This window comes from Takifugu rubripes, chromosome 1 (genome assembly GCF_901000725.2).
Source record: "Takifugu rubripes chromosome 1, fTakRub1.2, whole genome shotgun sequence".
Lineage (NCBI taxonomy): Eukaryota > Metazoa > Chordata > Actinopteri > Tetraodontiformes > Tetraodontidae > Takifugu > Takifugu rubripes.
The window spans coordinates 16,325,970-16,338,439 of NC_042285.1; the positions used below are offsets into that span (position 1 = coordinate 16,325,970).

Consider the following 12,470-nt stretch of genomic DNA (forward strand, 5'->3'; position numbering starts at 1 on the left):
TGGCCTTCACACGCCTGCATCTTTGGAACGGCGGGGCCTTGTTCACGCAGGAACCATGAACAAAGATGCAGGCAATACATTTTTCTCATTTATGTGTTGTTGTTGTCATGTGGAAATGTTGGAAAAAGCAGCAGCGTGCATACTCCTCGATGACATACTGCTCCTTTCACCTGTCACTTAAACCATTTCTCTTGACAGATCGCCCACAAAACACATGAAAACCAGGCGCACAAATTCTTACCATGAGCAATTTAGCGCTCCTTATCGAACATCTTAATAAATCAGACCCAAATGTGTTTTAGCCTGGACCTGAAACAATCAATATAACTGTTGACGGCTCTGTGAATAAAGTTAAGAGAGCTGTAGAAGTCAGAGGGTTCACTCAATCATTCAACTTTTATAGTTCAGGACTTTATTAGGAGAGATGGACAGACAGAAGCAGTGTTGAATTTGTTTTGGTTATACTTTTATTTGCACATATGTGAACTGTCTGCTCTGCAGAAAACTTCTGAGCTGATGTTTCCTGTCGTACCTCCAACTATAACCTCCCTCTGACTTTTTTTATCTTTTAAACTCTTTCACAACCTCTGCCTCCCGCTGCCTCTCGTCGCCTCTCTTCCTCGGTTACGTAAAGCGGTTACGAAGGCCCAGCCGTGTGGGCTGCAGGACGGAGGAGGCCTCACTACTTTACCAACTTTCATTCACTAAGACTGTCGGTGCAGCAGCCTCTCACATTTTTTCCAGCAAGTCACAGTTCAAAACTATTTACGAGGCACATTAACGGCGTCATGACCAATGTTGCCTACATCTTACAGTCCTTCTAATTATGGGGGCATTATGAAGGGATTGATGCCATGTTGATTTTTCCCATCAGCATTGTATCGTTCCTTTGAAAAGAGTTGTTGATTTTCATGTGAGCAGAGATTAATGTGACATTGGGAGCGATGTCTGCAGTGTGATTATGTGTGAATAATGCAGCACATTACCCAATAATGCTTTATTTATTACTTTTATTTTCAAATCACATGGGATTTTTAACTGGAGAATGCGACTATTAAAAGAAGAACAGAGTCAAATCCAACATGAAGCTAAAGCTACTGTTTTAGCTGTACTGTATTATAGGCTGGTCTCAGCCTAGCGTGTGTGTTGGAGGGTCGTAAGAATTGAACCACTTGCCCTCCCTTGCAGAGCTGGCTAAGCCTTCCATGTGTCTCAATGTTCATCCTCACTCTGTCATCTTCAATTATGTCAGCCATGGTGTTCAACCAACCTTTGACGAGTGGACCAGTCAGCCATGACATACGAGAGCTTTGCCAACCCAAAATAGAGCGCCTCATCCCTCCTCCCGGTGTCTCTGTGGACAGGATCCCCCTCCACCAGTCAATATCGGTCGTGGCAGCATTCTCATTAAAGCCTTTGGCCTGTTCCCCAAGATCCAAGACAACCAGTTAAGCTTACTTGTCTTCGTCCAGTTGGTCCAGCTACTCCCATTTGATTGCGTTTGGTGAGGATTCGGCAGAGGCGATGGACGCGGCGCCGGCAGTTTCGTGGAGAATCAATTGCGCGTTAGTGCAGATGAAAAGGATTTTGTTGTTGGGAGAGAGGGTTTTCTCCAGAAATGTTGCTTTCTTGATTCAGCCTTTTCTGAAAACGCTGGAGACCTTCTAAACCGAAGGCTTCTTCTCCACTCCTTCAGAAGGCCATGACCATTTCCATGCATTTTAAAATAAATCCTGATAAAGAATGACCTTTAACGATTTCTCAACAGCCCATTTCAGCTCTCTGGAGTCAGGAGCCAGCTTCTCTGTGGGCTGGAAAACAAAAAGGTCAGTAATAATGCAGGTGATGATGCTACATTACTGTTATTTCTGTAATGTGTTTCTTTTTTAACTTGAATTATTTACAGTACAGTGACTGTAAAGGAATTCAGCTTAGTTTGCTTTTCCTTTTAATTCCAGAGCACCCAGAGAATGACTGAGCAACATCCAACCTAATTCTGGTGTGATTAATAATACATGGGATCATATTGGATTCTTTACTCCCTATCAAAAACAGAGATACTCACTCTCCTTCCCTGCACCAGCTTCCTGTAACATTTGTAGGAGGTTTTAAGGATCCATCTTCCTATGCAAAGCCCTTAATGGTGCAGGACGCAGCTGTTTGCCTCTAACGGCGGGGTGCTCATCAGCTGCTGCTTCATTGAAAGTTCACAACTTTAGCTGAAAAATGGGGATGCAGCATTTGTCAATTACAGCCCAAAGCAAAGACACAGGACATTTGGAACCAGGAGGTTGAGACGAACTTAGTTCCAGATTGATTCAAGCCTTTAAACCCGTTTGTGCCTCACACTTTGCTTTATTAAAAGTTATTACGGCCTTAATTTCACAATCTTTGGTCTTCTGCTTTTTTCTTTTTAAATTGTTTATGTCGTTTCTTGCGGATGCTCTTGATTGTCCTTTTGATGCGACAAAGAGGTCTTTTTTTAGCGAGCGTCTAAAAATGTGAGATGAGCACACACGTGTATATCACGGGGAATACGTTCAAATAAGGCAGCGCGTGCCAGGCGCAACACAGACGTGAGCAGACGTGAATGAGGACAGAAGGTTGTGGGCATAATCTCTGTCTGTGTTGATCTTGGAGACTCTGTCCAGGCCCCATGAAGACAGAGTGTCTCTTCATAATGTCAATAGATGCGATTAGCATCAGCACTTAACAAATGAAGAACATCCTTCATACTAATCTTCTGGCTGTCAGATGTGAGGAAGGAGAGCCTGGGGAGATTCCTGCTCCCTCGCTCTGGATCATCTTCCTGCTAATGACACACCCACTCCCGTTTCTCATCCTGCTGGAGTGAGCTAAACCGTAACATCATTACAGGCCACACAAGACCTACAGAAGGATTTCTGAAGTGGAATACTTACTGACACAAACAACTTTTTTTAAAAAACAGATATACTCCGCCCCCCAAAAAAGAACTAATTACAAGCGTTTGGCTGCAGAGCAAATCGATCACAGCAGATCATGAGTCATCACGCAAATTCATGCAAAATCATTGAGAGTGAAATGATGAAGTGGCGAGCATCTGACACCCTCCTGTCACTCCAGGCTAATGTTGCTCTTCCTCTGTCCTTCTCTCTCTGGCAGCGGTTTTCTTGGGTCTTCTTTCACCTTTTGGTGACATTATCCCGGGGTTTGACAAGTGTCCACTTTAACTCTCGCACACTTCTCCACTCGAACCACAAAAGATTCGATTCTTTTCCCTTTTTGATGATGATGATTAAAAGAAAGTCGATAAGTTCAGCGATTTAGCACCTTCTTAACAGATGATCTGTATAAGGATAACATGGCTGTAGATAGAATTCTGTATCCCCTCAGTGTTGAGGTTCATCAACCATATCAGTATCTTAGATTTTACATCCCCGTCCTTGAATGAAAATAGTTAAAAGCATCAGATTGTTGGAGCCTCAAAAGAGCTCCTTTTTACTGTTTTCCTCATAATTTCATCAACTCTGGTTGATGTCTGGTCAGGCAGCATTTATGATGCCTCTTGACCTGATCGCTCGTCTGATAATGCAGAATTCACAGATGAATGGTGACAGTGGGAGCAGGAAAAAAAATCATAAAATGTAAAAAGAGAATTTTTTTTTACAGTGGCAGCGGTCGCCATCGCCAGCGGCATTAAGATCCCCTCTTGTCCGATCGTCCATATGTTTGTTCCATTCTTGTGAACACAATAACTCAAAAACACCTCCAGGGAATTTTCTCACATTTGGCACAAACATCCACAGGGATTCAACAACCAGCTGATTAGATTTATTTGGTGGGAAAGTTCAAGGTCACGGGAAGCCCATTAATCAGTTCGTCTGGTTTTAGTTTAGACAGAAATGTATTATAAAATAATAACACAGGCAAAAATGAAAAATGAACAAATCTTAAATCAGAGCAAATATTGCTTTATCACTCAAACTGATGTAAACTGATGTAAAGGTTTACACTAGTTCCCACAAAAGGTCTTCCTCTGACTGTTCCAGTGACACAGACAGTCCCTAAAAGCCAATTTCAGGGAAAAAGTATTGAACAATGGTCTTGCAAAAGGTCATCATGGTGACTTAATTCTCTTCGTCAGCCCCCCTCAGTGATAATAAGGAGGTGAAATTCAAATTACAGGACGGTGCTATTGTTGGTCTGATTATGACTAAATTTCATCACACTATCAAATGCAAGTAGTCTTAAGAGCTACAACTAAAAGCAACAGCTAGGCAGACAGATGGTTTGGTAGGAGATGTGCAGCTCCTCTAACTGCTCCAGCTCCATGCAGGCATGAGATGAAGCTTACACCACTTTAGAGTCGCAGTGTGAAAGCAGCAGGAATGTAAGGAAGAATTGTGTCCTCCTAAAATCATTCGCCTACGAATTAGCAAAGAAAATGAAAACTCTTGATAGAAACCACTGCGACATGTTCAGGATCATAGATGTGTTGTTAAAACAGGAGTGCTTTAACCTTTGGGGGTTGTTTATTCTCATCTTTTTGTCCTAGATTCAAAAATATTTTACGCAAAAACAGTTTTCAGTGAATTGGGAATTTGCAAATGCAGTTTTGATTTCTTTGCTGTGATCAATGCTCGGATAAATATTTAGTTATTTACAAAACCAAACTTGAAGTTAGTCTCCAGTTGGCCTGGCGAGGGGAGGTCCAGGATGAAAATAAAATAGCGTGAGATCGTGCAGACGTCTGCACAACTAAGTGCAGATTTGACACCTTGGTTTCGCTGGTGTATTTCTGTCTTTTATAAGAATGTTAAATTAATTAGGAGAAACGGTAAAGATCCAATTTGGGGAAATGTCTTTTTTGTAGTATTCAATGGGTCAAAGCAGACGAAAAGGATGAGAGGACCAACAGGATGTCGGAGAAGCTGAGAACCCCTGGCTAAAAGAGCTGAATTAATAATGACTTATGAGATGAATAAATCTCCATTTACGGTACATACCCCTGTCCTCAACAAGCTGACTTATAGCAACATAAAAAAACCACAGCGCTGCTAGAATGAGGGTGCGTGCAGAGGAACGACTGTAGCCCCGTCGCTCCCACCAGGCAGACATATTTCCTGCCTCAGCTACAACTCACTGACAACAATGAAAAAATGAGTTCTGCTGCTTTGCAAAAGGCCCCTTTTGTCTCTCATGTTGCTGAAACCTTTCCAGTAGCCCTGAACTATTGCAGCAGACAGCAGGTTACCTTTCCCCTCTGTTTGTAAAGTGTGTGGCCAACCGGTAAGCTAATTTAGGAATGAGCAGCATCTTATTTCCAGTTTTATGTGGATAACTCCCGGCCTGTGCGTCTAATACGCAGATCTGCCTCACTTTAAGGATTGGCTTAATTACTGATTCTTGGCTGACCTTACTGTCTGAAGCTCAATTGTAGCTCCTCAATTTCTATGTTAATGAACACCAGCGGCAATAGGGAGGGACGGGGACAGCGGGGTTGTTTTCAGTGAAAGTTGATGTTCCGTTGAGAGTTATGTGATTAAAAGATTATTAGAGTAAGTTACCTTGTGTTTCTAGTCAAAGACAGACTCAAAGGTACAACAATGTCTTTGTACATTGAAGCATAATTTAACTTCTGTCCTAAGTTCCAAACTAGATTGTTTTTATGGTATGGGTCACTATAAAAAGCACATTATGACAATATAAATGTGGTCACACTCTGTGCCATGAGTACTCCAAGGGTGCGTTCTTTCATTCATTATTGACATCACAGACTTACAGGATACACTCACAAAAGGGGCACATTGCAGAATATTTCATTTGCATTTGTGCAATATGTGTCACTTAACAAAAGAAACTCTGCAGTCAAAGAGGTGTGTATTAGTGATGTTGTACATGCTACACAGTGAGGACCAGAATAAATATTTATAGACCAAGTAAACACATTTTGTCTGGTCCTCACAACACCAAACTGCTAGTGAGGTTTAAGACTTAGCTAAGATTAGACGTGGTCGTGTGTGTTGTGTGTGTGTGTGTGTGTGAGAGAGAGAGAGAGAGAGAGAGAGAGAGAGAGAGAGAGAGAGAGAGAGAGAGAGAGAACGCTTCATTGTATCTTATGCCGACAGACTTCTGGCACCTGGCATTTAGACCAGGTTTCAATCATATCAGGTGCAAATGTTTTTGGCTTCCAGGTACAAAAGAGGAAACAGAGCAATGCAGAACTCTCATTTAATCTTCCCTGCAGAGCCGTCTCCTATGGGCTTGGACAGTTGGTGCATGTTAATGTGCTGTCCGTGCCAGGTATAAGCCAACAATGTCACCTGCTGCGTATCTGTGTCGTTACCCCTCTGCTCTGTGTAAAATGGGGTCTGAAGGGCTTTGGTGACTTTAGTATCATACTGCTGAGCAGCCATGTTGGATCACAAAAGAATTAATTTGAAAAAAAAATGTTCCACTAACGCCTTTCTGTTCTTTGTGTTGCAGAACTTACTAATTCAGAGTTCTAATGGAACCTGTCACATTCAGATCATCATGAAATGCTGGCTCAGCATAGCGCACAGTGAATGTGTGGGTGATTAAAAAGTGTGTGTGTGTGCGTGTGTGTGTGCATGTGTGTGTGCGCGCGCGTGTGTGTGTGTGTGTGTGTGTGCGTGCGTGCTCTGGGAGCAGACGGGTGTCTGACTGCAGACTGAAGAAGAGGGATGTAAAATCAGACTACAGTTCAGCAAAGACTAAAGGCAGCTTCCTGCTCCATGCTGTTATGTAGTGAAAGATTGTTAAAGGAAACCTGCAGTGCAGAGTGAAGAATATAGCTGAAACCAACAATTAAAAGCAGTCAAACATGGCGTAGGAGGGAATCAGTGATCATGTTGGATAACGAAACGATCTCTTTAACTGATACACCCAACAATGGCCCATCTGGTATTTAAAATCCTTACGTATTGCACGAAAAACCCGAAGCTGTGAGAAGCTTTACACTGCTGCACCTGTGGAATTCAGTAACCTCTCCGTCTCTTTGTGTGTCTGTAGCGCCTCCTCCTTTCCTTTGTACACCTGTGTTGAGAAATACTATTTGATGAATCAAAGAGCTTCAGCTGGAATTTATAGTCTAATGCTGGCTCCTGATTGGCTGCCTGATGAACGATTCAGTTACACTCAGTGTCGATGAAAAACACACATTTTTCTCTATTCCTGTATTCCGAGACCAGTTCTACATGTGAGGCTGTATTTTTCTCCCAGACTTATCTACTCCAAGCTATATGGGATTATGTTTTTTATGCGTTTGCGTGTTTTTATGCGTTTTTGTACTTATCCTCAGTACACTTTGTATTTTCCTTGTTTCTCAATGCTTAATATTTAACTTAATAATAAATGAGTCTATTATGTAAGAGACTATGGTTTAATTACACATTTTTAAACAGATTCCTTTGTTGAAATGAATTTGCCTAAAGTAATTACTGTCATGCATACAAAGTATTTTTAGCCTTTTCGACCGCAGGCAAACACAAACGTACCTTCGTTGCAGATCTTGCTGCTCACTGAGCTCCCTGCTCTTCCTCAGTCTGTGGAAGATTCGCTGTCGTCACCGCTTCTTGCGTCCTGCGATCATTTCTGTGGGCTGGAGAGTTTGTTGCTGTGCTACAGAGAGATAAACATATATTCCCTTTTGAAGATTCAAAACTGCTCGACATTCGGTAGCATGCAAAGCTTTAAACTGTATGTTATTTGCATGCATGTATATTATTCTCTCTTCTCTTGGACTCCGAGTGAGATAACAACGCAGTGATACTGCCTGAGTGATTACAGATTATTCATGCATGCATGAAAATGATGGCAAAGAGCAGGATGCAGAGCAAAAAGACTCTATTGGGTAGCTCAGATTAGGCTATAAAACCTGGGTGGTGTCCAAGTCAAATATACATCAGTCCTCTCTTGTTCTGCCAGCTGGTCAGTCTTGTTAGCTCAAACAGTTGTTCAGCATGGTGCTCAGAAAAAGATGCTGTTTGGCAATACAGGTGAAATAAAAAGTCAACAAGCATTGAACTAAAAGGGAAAAAGGGTTCTGCAGCCTTGAAACAGGCTGGGTTTTACATATATATAGGTATAGGTGGCAGATATGGGTTACAAAGCTGTTTCCCTTAAACGTGCAGTTTGTGTCCACTTGGACTTGGATTTTGTGCAGTTTGGCATGCATGTATGCACCAGATGAGCAGAGGAAATGGCACCATTTCTACAATTACAGGAGGGTCAAGACCTGCTGTCACAACAACTGCTTGGCATCCATTTGTAAACTGCTTGGCACCACAACCTGCAGATTTCATAGACCTGCAATTAGGCACTGGGCATGTATCAGTCAGCTCACTGTGAAACATCTGCTTCTTTGTGTGTGTGTGTGTGTGTGTGTGTGTGTGTGTGTGTGTGTGTGTGTGTGTGTGTGTGTGTGGCTCTGTAACAAAGAGAGAGAGGCTGTAAAGTGCACACAGGCAAACGGAAATTGCAGAGACTGATGAGAGAGTAAAATTGTGTGATAATGGGATGTAAAAACATCATTCTTGTCCTAAAAATGAGTTCAAAAATGTGGAATTTGTTTGTTGAACCTGGTTTCACAGAGAGGCTGCACCACCATCTTCACATGTGGAATAATGGGAATTCCTGAAACGTAATGCAGCAGCGGCGTCCCACGTTAGAACAATGGTTGTTTACATATTACCCATGTAATCTTCAACTGGAGAGAATCTTCTGTCCGTGGAGAACCTCCTTCAGGTTCCTGTAAATTTGTCTGAAGAACATTTTTTTTTCTAAAATGTCCAAAACAACACACAAACATTAAAAATGCTGTGTGAATGCAATCTTGGCTTCTCTTTGGTTTCCATGAGGACCTAAATGTGCTGACGGCAATAGAAAAGGAGCAGAGAGCAGAGATTTGATTTCATAAACATCTGTTTATTTCACTTTTGTTAAATGACAAACAATAAACAATTCACAACAAGAAGGCAAAATGGAATTAAAATAAACAATAATAATAATAATGAGATGAAGAATTGCAATAATAACAATGAGAGTTTTTAATACTTGATTAGGAATTCCTTCATCAAATTTCGACTTTTTGGGATTATTTCTGTTGTGTATTAGTAATAATAAATAGATTAGAATAAATGAAAAGCTTCCAATAAAGACTTTTATGTTAGAATTGCTTTGTTAGCCACAATGTGGCTACATTTGTTCTAGGAGAAGGATTCAAGGAACTTTATTGAGAATGGGCTCAGAGCAGAGCAAAAGAGCCAAATAAACATAATGGGATTAAAAGAAACGGCCATATACAATCTAAACAACATGCAAGGGAGAAAAGCAGCTGAATTTAACTTGTGTGTGTGAGTGCAAAGTTTCTAATGACAGACTAGAGTTGTTCCTTCCCCTGACTGCTGCAGCCTCTGCCTGCGCGGCAACGTCAAGCTTCATGTCATGTCCCGATATTTCAAGTGCGACACTTTACCGCGGCTCAACCTCTGAAATGACAACAGTGGTGCAACAGCTGGCGTAGGAGTGAGACGTGATCAGGGCACAGTGATCTCTCAGCTGTTTCTATGGCATCACTCATGCACCATTTATGTGCTGGTTATTACACACTCAACAGTGAGCGAGAGAGTGAGCGAGTGGGTGAAATTTATTTATTTATTTTAAAAGAATGAAGAGGAGGGTTTATGTCATATCAGCAGGGCTGTATATTTTCTGCATGGTGAATAATGCTCAGGTACTTACTCACACTCTGAAAGGAAGCGTGGAGGCAGTCGGTGACGAGTTTCCTGAGCGATTGTGGTTACACAAGACAGGCCTCTTCTTTCACAGCTCTGCTCACAGACGCCACAGATGTGGATGAGATTTGACAAAGAGAGGCGTTTGTCCTCAATCTGGCACAGACACACACAGGTTAATCTGTGAGTGCTGGAGATGTTACACACATGCCCGTTTGATTGAGCTGATGAGTGATTAGACCCCCGAGGGGAATTTGCTTTATTTGTTTTACATGTTATTGTCAGGGTGCCATTAAAAACAGCGTTGTGGCAGATTGGCAATCAGATTAAGAATGCAAAATGCTGTTGGTATTCGATATCGATGTGGAAATGCCAGTCAAATCTGTTAAGTTTGAAAACACAGCCAGTCTTTCATTTGCTGCATGTGTTAATTAGCCTCTCAGTGGAATACAGAACCTGATACGGGAGGTCCACAGGTATTTGTATCAGTGTAAGGATTAGAATTGTCTGATCGATGGATCCCTAATAGGATGTAAAGCTGTGTACCCTGGTGTCCAAAGCCCTTCTGTGAGAGGGAGGCCGCACGATCTGGAGGTTATGGGCAAAATCTGCGGCTCGTAACTCAGTACTGCAAACATGAACAGAAGCAATCTTAAAAAAAATAGTGCTGGATGCCAGTTCAACTTCTTTATTTACATAACTTATGTGCATTTTAATGTCTCCTCCTTTCCTTCTTCTCTTTTCCAGATCTTACATCCGTCCTCCCCCACCAATACACACACACACTCTCTCTCTTTCTCTTCCAGCAAGTCAGCAACCATTTTGCACGGCCGGTTCAGCGTTCAAACCCTGAACAGACTTATAGCGGCCTGCTGGACTTTATTTTGCCCTCATACAGTGCTGGATCGATGAAAGTGACAGAGTCCAGGTGCAGCCGCCGCGGCGCCCGTTACGCTGCCAGCGGTGGCCGGAGCGCGGTGCACTAGGACCGCGGAGAGATCTTGCTCGACGTGTGCATTCACAGCACCGACCAAAGCCGTGGAGGAAACCCCCCATTGGATCTGGACACATTATCCATACAGTCCTTTTTCCCATCACCGCGGCGCTGCTGAGTAGAGATCGCAACAGCCAACGCGTTTGGGACGTTCAAGCGCCCGAAACTGAGCACGATTTGCGTAAAAGTCAGGGGCGAGATTTTGGGAGTGGGTGATCCTTTCCAACCTGACTCAGTCGTTTTGATATGTTTTTATTTGCCGGAGTCATATTTTTATACCCTACCCATCATTCATTTTTTTTATTTCTAGCGCGCAAAGTCACATATGCGTAGGAGAGCGCTTGGCGCACTTCTCCTCAAAAGGACAGAGACACCATCTCCATTATCCTGTTTGGATTTAACCCCAACGATTAGTTTTGAATGGGTGACATCGCTGGAAGCACAGACTATTACCGGCTCGCACACGTTTTTTATGGAGACGCGTTTTCTTTGACTGGGAGTTGTGATGCCCGAAGCTTTCCCCGCTGACTGACAAAACGCGACGTTCCCATTTTGGAATCGATTTGAAGGTAGGCCAATGTTTTTCCTCTCAGTTTGCAGACACAACGCTGCTTTTATGGATTTGGCAAAGTTCACAGACCTCGTTTGGAATGGCTCTTGTGCTGCGGCAAAGAATTGATCGACTGCGATTGTCTTGGACGTTGGAGAAAAATAAACTCAGGAATGTGTCATTATGGAAATATTTATCAATTCAAAAGCCACTAACCAGTAACCAAGTTCAACACCTCAAACAGTAGGGAATATATATTATCCCGAATGGGTTTATTTATGACTCCAAATTCCATGAAACGCCTGGTAAATAATGCAAATAACAGCTATTCAGGTTTCACGGCTCAGTGTTTCGCTCCTTGAATTGGATCCAACGCGTTTGCTCATGAGCTCAGTCCTGGAGATGCCAGAGAAACCCTCTGCAGTGCAGTCTCAAACGCCGGCGCTTGGCTCACTGGAGCTCAGCGAGGAGGGGATTTAGATAAAGGTGGAAACGAAGAAGCTTTCCCAGAAGGGAGTCAGTAAGCCTTTTATGAATAGTCCCGCTGGTTCACCTGAGGTCGTTTGACAAGAAAATAGCCAGGAGTTGTTTTTATTGGTTGCACCACGGAAAGCAACTTCACGATTCTCTCTTTGTGCGCGAGCGCGAGTGTGTGTGTGTGTGTGTGTGTGTGTGTGTGTGTTTGTGTGTGTGAGAGAGAGAGAGACAGGCGGATTGTTCCTCACACACTCACAGTAATTGGTTGCAGGTGCCGTAAAGTCCGATTTTAAGACTGAGGCGCGATGCCAAAAACTCACGCAAATGCGGCCGCACTGCCAGTCCCGTCCATGCGCGTGTGCGCTCAAATGACAAATCTGCGCTTTTGCTCCGCGTCAACTCGAGAAGTCTGGTTTGTCAGTGGGACTAACGGTGTGAAACGCAGCCCCGTTGGGTGGGACCGTGGGAACGCGGGCGGATGACGCAGGAATCTGTTGATAATCAGGTTTTTTCCGCGCTAAACGAATCACGAACGTCTTCAGTTGCAGCAGCGATCGGCCACGATCGCGCTGGTTTATTGTTGTTTTCATGGTATTCTTTGGAAAGCGAGACGTGCACATGGAGCTACACGTGAGAATATTACGGTGATACACACGCACATGTGCAAACACACTATTTAGGTGCCAATTAAACCTTAATCCTAATTGTGTCA

The 12,470-nt window shown here is 43.0% G+C and overlaps 1 protein-coding gene across 4 annotated transcripts in view; it reads left to right on the forward strand.

Moving 5' to 3' along the window:
* Positions 1–10,615: 10,615 nt before the first annotated feature.
* Positions 10,616–12,470, forward strand: part of il1rapl1a (interleukin 1 receptor accessory protein-like 1a) — a 115,372-nt gene continuing 113,517 nt past the window's right edge. For 2 of the 4 annotated variants that reach the window (XM_003961804.3, XM_029836585.1), the window contains exon 1: positions 10,617–11,300. The gene's annotated coding sequence lies outside the window, so the exon portion shown is untranslated. Of the gene's footprint in view, positions 11,301–12,470 lie in introns of all 4 variants that reach the window. The other 2 variants (XM_029836572.1, XM_029836577.1) reach the window with 2 other exon arrangements.